The sequence below is a fragment of the Trichechus manatus genome, unplaced genomic scaffold, assembly GCF_000243295.1.
Source record: "Trichechus manatus latirostris isolate Lorelei unplaced genomic scaffold, TriManLat1.0 scaffold00146, whole genome shotgun sequence".
Lineage (NCBI taxonomy): Eukaryota > Metazoa > Chordata > Mammalia > Sirenia > Trichechidae > Trichechus > Trichechus manatus.
In genome coordinates this window covers 1863562-1869561 of record NW_004444082.1, presented here as the reverse complement: position 1 = coordinate 1869561, position 6000 = coordinate 1863562, and the positions used below count along the sequence as shown (strand labels likewise).

At 45.8% G+C, this 6000-nt stretch overlaps 1 protein-coding gene across 2 annotated transcripts in view; it reads right to left on the bottom strand.

The window, feature by feature from the left end:
• The window catches only part of PTPRM (protein tyrosine phosphatase receptor type M), a 746511-nt gene that overhangs the window by 94163 nt on the left and 646348 nt on the right, over positions 1–6000 (bottom strand). The window lies entirely within an intron of this gene.

Sequence of the window (6000 nt, the reverse complement as noted above, 5' to 3'; positions counted from 1 at the left end):
GCGGTCTGGGGACCATGGTTTCAGGGGACATCTAGGTCAACTGGCATAACAAAGTTCATTAAGAAAATGTTCTGCATTCCACTTTGGTGAGTGGCGTCTGGAGTCTTAAAAGCTCGCGAGTGGCCATCTAAGATGCATCAATTGGTCCCAAACTACCTGAAGCAAAGGAGAAAGAAGAACACCAAAGACACAAAGAAAATATTAGCCCAAGAGACAGAAAGGGCCACATAAACTGGAGACTGCATCAGCCTGAGACCAGAAGAACTAGATGGTACCTGGCTACCACCAATGACTGCCCTGACAGGGAACACAACAGAAAGTCCCTGACGGAGCAGGAGAAAAGTGGGGCGCAGAACTCAAATTCTAGTAAAAAGACCAGACTTAATGGTCTGACTGAGACTGGAGGGACCCCGGAAGACATGGCCCCCAGACTGTTGGCCCAGGACAGAAACCATTCCCGAAGCCAACTCTTCAGACAAAGAGTATACTGGACTATAAGGCATAAAATGATATTTGTGAAGAGCGTGCTTCTTAGCTCAAGTAGATACATGAGACTAAATGGGCAGCTCCCATCTGGAGGCAAGATGAGAAGGCAGAGAGGGTCAGGAGCTGGTTGAATGGACACAGGAAATCCAGGTTGGAAAGGAGGAGTGTGCTGTCACGTTATAGGGAGAGCAACTAGGGTCACATAACAATGTGTGTATACATTTTTGTATAAGAAACTAACTTGAACTGTAAACTTTCACTTAAAGCACAATTAAAAAAAAAGATTAAGTGTGTCATTTTTAGGGGGCAGCTCCCTACATGCTGTGTAGGAGGCAGCATAGAGGACAGGGGAGAGAGAATGTGAGTCCAGGCCTCTGGGGTACTCATACCTATGCATTCCTAGACGGCAGCCGAAGAGGACTGTGGGAAGTCCCGTCCCTGTGCACTCCAGGCCCTCAACTACCCGCTAGTGCTGTTCTCAATCTTCCTTCCTCCCCACGGCCCCAATACTTCTGCTTATGAAATGAGAAAAGTCATATCTAAAATGGTCAGAGGACAGATGATATATTAAATTAGTGATAGCACAAAGCTTAGTATACAAGAGGCATTTAATATTTATTGAAGGAATAGATGAATAAATAAGCAAGTTTCAGAAAGAAAAGTATTATATCAGCCAAAGCTACTAATATTGAAAGCAACATTTATGACTTTTTATTAAATGAAACAGAAAAACACTTAAAAATCAAGTTTTTCAAAAAATTTTTTTGCACTTTATGTGAAAGTTGACAGTGCAAATTAGTTTCTCATGCAATAATTAATACACAGATTGTTTTGTGACATTGGTTGAAATTCCCACAATGTGTCAGCACTCTCCTCCTTTCTACCCCAGATTCCCTGTGTCCATTCGTCCAGTTTTCCTGTGCCTTCTTGCCTTCTTGTCTTTGCTTTTGGGCAGGTGTTACCCATTTGGTCTCGTACACTTGATTGAACTAAGAAGCCTGTTCCTCACTTGAGTTACTGTTTGTTTTATAGGCCTGTCTAATCTTTGGCTGAAAAGTGGACTTCAGGAGAGGCTTCAGTTCTGAGTTAGCAAGGTGTCTGGGTGCCACAGTCTCAGTGGTTCCCCCAGTTCCTGTCAGACCAGTAAGTCTGTTTTTTTGTTTTTGAATGTGAATTTTGTTCTACGTTTTTCTCCCGCTCTGTCTGGGACCCTCTATTGTGATCTCTGTCAGAGGTTGGGGGTGGTAGCCGGGCACCAGCTAGTTCTTCTGCGTTCAGGCTGGTGGAGGCTGGGGTTCATGTGGTCCATGAGTCTTTTGGACTAAAATTTTCTGTGTCTTTGGTTTTCTTCATTCTCCTTTGATCTGGACAGGATGGGACCAATAGATGGATCTTAGATGTCCACTTGCAAGCTTTTAAGACCCCAGATGCTACTCACCAAAGTAGGATGTAGAACATTTTCTTTATGAATTACGTTATGCCAACTGACCTAGATATCCCCCACGACCATGGTCCCCAGCCCTCAGTCCCAGTAACTCGGTCCTTCAAGGTATTCAGATGTGCCTAGGAAGCGTCTATGACTTTGCCTTGGTCAAGCTGTGCTGACTTCCCCTAAATTGTGTGCAAAAATCAGTAGTTTTTTGATGGTATAATATATTTAATATTAGAAAACATATTTTAGCTATATGCAACCTGGATTATGGACTGAAATACATAACTGCCTATTCACCCCTACTGCCAGTATTGTGATCTAAATTCATTTCTCGTCCAGATTTTTTTGTGGTTATCCCCTGACTGGTATCTTTGTTTCCAGTTTTTCTTTCCAGAATAACTCCTTATCAATTACATTTCTCAAAGCACTGTTTTCACCACCACATGGCTTAGAAACATCGTTCCGTTCTCCCTCCCTTCCTTTAAATAAAACTCCTTATTCAAAGCCTTTTAACAATTGTGCTCACTTTACCTGCCAGCTCTTTTTCCTTAGGCCCTCTAACTCAAAGTGTTTTTTTAATGAGGTGTATGGATTTAAAGAGGGCAATGGTAGAATTCTCATCTTGGGTTTGATTCCTGGCCAATGCACCTCATGTGCAGCCACCACCTGTCCGTCAGTGAAGGCTTGTGTGTTGCTATGATGCTGAACAGGTTTGGCAGAGCTTCCAGACTAAGATGGACTAGAAAGAGAAGCCTGATGATCTACTCCCAAACATCAGCAAATGAAAACCCTATGGATCACAATGGTCTGACCCCCAAGTGATCATGGGGATGGCGCAGGACCGGGCAGCGTTTTGTTCCGTTGTGCCTGTGGTCACCATGAGTCGGGGGATGACCTGACGACAGCTAACAACAAGAGTGACTTGACTTCAGTAAGTTCACGGAGCCCTGAAGTTCTAGGTAAAATGCTGGGTAGGTGGGAATTTTTCTGAGAGAATCTACTGCAGCGAGTGATCAAAAAGATCCAAAATGCTACAAAGGTTAAGAACCAGGCCACCTCCCGTCAGGCCTCCCCCCGTCCCCTGATGAGCGCCCTGAACTCTGAGGCCCTCCATTTCTGCCCAGTCCTCTGACAGGGAAAGCCTTCCCTCCGTGCTCTCTGAGGACCCACCTCCACCCACGGAGATCTCGCCCTTCGCCAGGCTCGTCAGAAATCCCCAGTCACGTGCCGTGCCACCTGGGTGTGATGATCAGTGGAGTGACCTCCAGATTTCATGATGCATACTTGTTCTCCCCGAATAACTGACAGGCAAGCTCCTCTAGCAGGCATCCTCTGCTATTTCTGGCTGCTCCAGCACACGGGTGATACTGATAAATGCTTGCTTCAAAGTGAGGCAAGAGACTCACAAGCCATGCTCATCACCAACTGGCAACGTTTCCTTTGACAACTGCCTTGCACTGTTGTCTCTGAGTTATCTAAAGCAGGACTCTCTTTAAGTCTGTTTTAAAAGTAAACTAAACGATGAAAAGAACATTTCGCCAGGGCCCCAGGAGGCTGGGGGAAGGCCCCACTTGCCCACCTCGTGGCACAGGGCAGGGGCAGTTCTTCACGTGCGCAGCTGCCTCCAGCTGATGGCCTGTACCATCTCTATGGGTTAGACTGTGATCGGGAAATGTGACCAGTTATGGGCAATCCTACGCCCTGTGCACCCGTCTGCCCCTGACCATGAACCACTGGCTCTAGGCAGAGGCATCAATAACAGATGTGACCTCCTCCCTCCGACCCCCTGTTTGCTAAACAATAAATCTTGAATGTTACAATTTTATTAATGTCTGGCCAATCAGACGTGATGAATTTAATACTGGGTCATCAATATATTTAAGCACCAAACAGAAAACAATCAGAGGAGAGGCAGAGGGGAAGAACATATGAAAACAGGAACCATTCTGGCTTGAATGTGGTCCCTTCAGTTGGCAGAAACATTGCCATTATCACCAACGGTCAAAGTCAGTTACTGGTAGAAAAATCAATAACGAAAGAGACCGAAAAGGTAAATTCATGACTCGCACCCTGTATTGAAGGAACTTTGTGAAAATCTGATCTGTGTATTTCTAACTCTTGGGAATAAAGCTGGTTGTCAGTGAATTGGCCCATTCATATAGTTTCATGGGTTCCTGCTGCGAATAGATTTTAAAGAATTTTATCAGTGCAAAAGAGAGAGAACAAAAAGAAGTGAGGAGAAATTTTCAAATGGCACCTATCTGCTAGTCTTTATCATCCATTTTGTTACACTCTCAGGGAGGAGCTTTTGTTTTTCAATGAAGGCAACCCAAGAGCATGTTCTATCTGTCCAAACTAATTACTGCAAATTACCAGAAATCCTTACTACTGGCAAATCGAGGCCATCGGTTACACTATGCTCATGGAACATACCAGAAAAGAGATTCTAATCTGAACATCATAGACTGAACGTATTACTCTCAATAAGATGTGTACTGTCTTGACTACCTGTGATATTAAAGACACTGGCTCACTTTCTCGCCTCTCTGCCACACTCAACCACAGTGATGCTAGTGCTTCCTCTCTGCGAATTCCCATCTGCAGCAAGGCCCGGCCCTGGAGAAGGGACCCGTGATGGCAGCTCGTGCCGCTGTTCTGACTGGTAGTCCATCACAAACACACAGCATTTGCCATTTCTCAGCGGCCTACAGATACATCTGCTTAATAACACTTGATGGCTGAAAGCTGCCATAGATGCCTACTGAGAAATTAAGTATCATTCTAACTGATCCCGCGAGGCCAGAGAGCCACTTCCCTACCAGCATTTTTCTTCACAGAATACTCTCCTTCAGGAACAAAGGGGCAGAGAGAATGAACAAAAGGAAAGCAGGTGAGGGGCCACCCAAGCGACTTCTGGGGTTTCAGCCTCTGTTTTCAGCTGGTTGTCTAGTTACATTAATCTAGAGCTCCTCCATCTTGAAAATTCAAATAAGATTTAACTTCACGTTCACGCTCTCCTGTTAACCAAGTTACTGGATAAATCAGAAACTCTGGGGCAGTTTGTGTATTTTACACTCAGCTTTTCACATAAATTTTAAAAACTGCTAATTTCAAAGTATTGCTACAGTTATTAGATCAGCTCTGTTACCACCTTTACTTTAGAACACGCTGAAAACCGTCAGTGTGGGTTTCAAAGACCTAACAGGGGGCTCCTTTAATGGCATCGCTTAATTCCACCTGGAAGCAGTGGCGTACAGGTGAAGACCACAGGTCAGAGGTCACAGTCAGAGCCTCCTGGCCCACGTCCCTGCTCTGCCCCAGGGGTAAGAGCGTGAGCCAGCACTTGTACTCTGAAGACCTCAGCTCCTCCTGCATAAAATGGGTGCTTACCAGGTGTCTGCTCTGTTTCAGGTTAACACTGGGCACTCCACACACGCCATTTCACCTGAGTGGCAAGGCCACCCTGCAAGGAGCCCTTGTTAACTTCATTCACACAGAAAGAAGCACACTCCCAGCTCAGACAGGTCACCTCGACCCAGGGTGCAATGTCCATCCGTGGCCCTGGGAGGCTGTGGACTCTGTGTGATGCCACCCAGGTTCTCAGGGCACCTGTGGGGACTAGGAATGATAAGGCTCCACAGCTGCCCATTTCACCCACACCTACAGCTTTTCCATTCCAGAGCTTCGTTGTCCAATAATGTATGGGCTAGCTACATGTAGATATTAAAATTAAACTTTAAAATTCAGTTCCTCAATCACAGTAGCACACTTTGAGTGCTCAGTAGCCACATGTGACTAGTGGCTACCACACTGGATAGCACAGATATAGGACATTTCCACCATTACAAAAAGCTCCACTGGCAGTGCTGCTCTAGTGCTGAAATTCTGCTCTCGGGCCACAACCGCCTCTTCTCCTACCACGTGCCTCATCCACCGAACCTGCCTTCAATCCTTGATCCTTCCTGCTCCTCATGGCCCACTGGACATCTCAACCTCACCAGCCTCCAAACCTTGCCTTTCCAAGCACTGTTTTCTTGGCTTCTGCTCCCTCTGCTCCTTGACTTTCTGCTGTGCACCCCTGC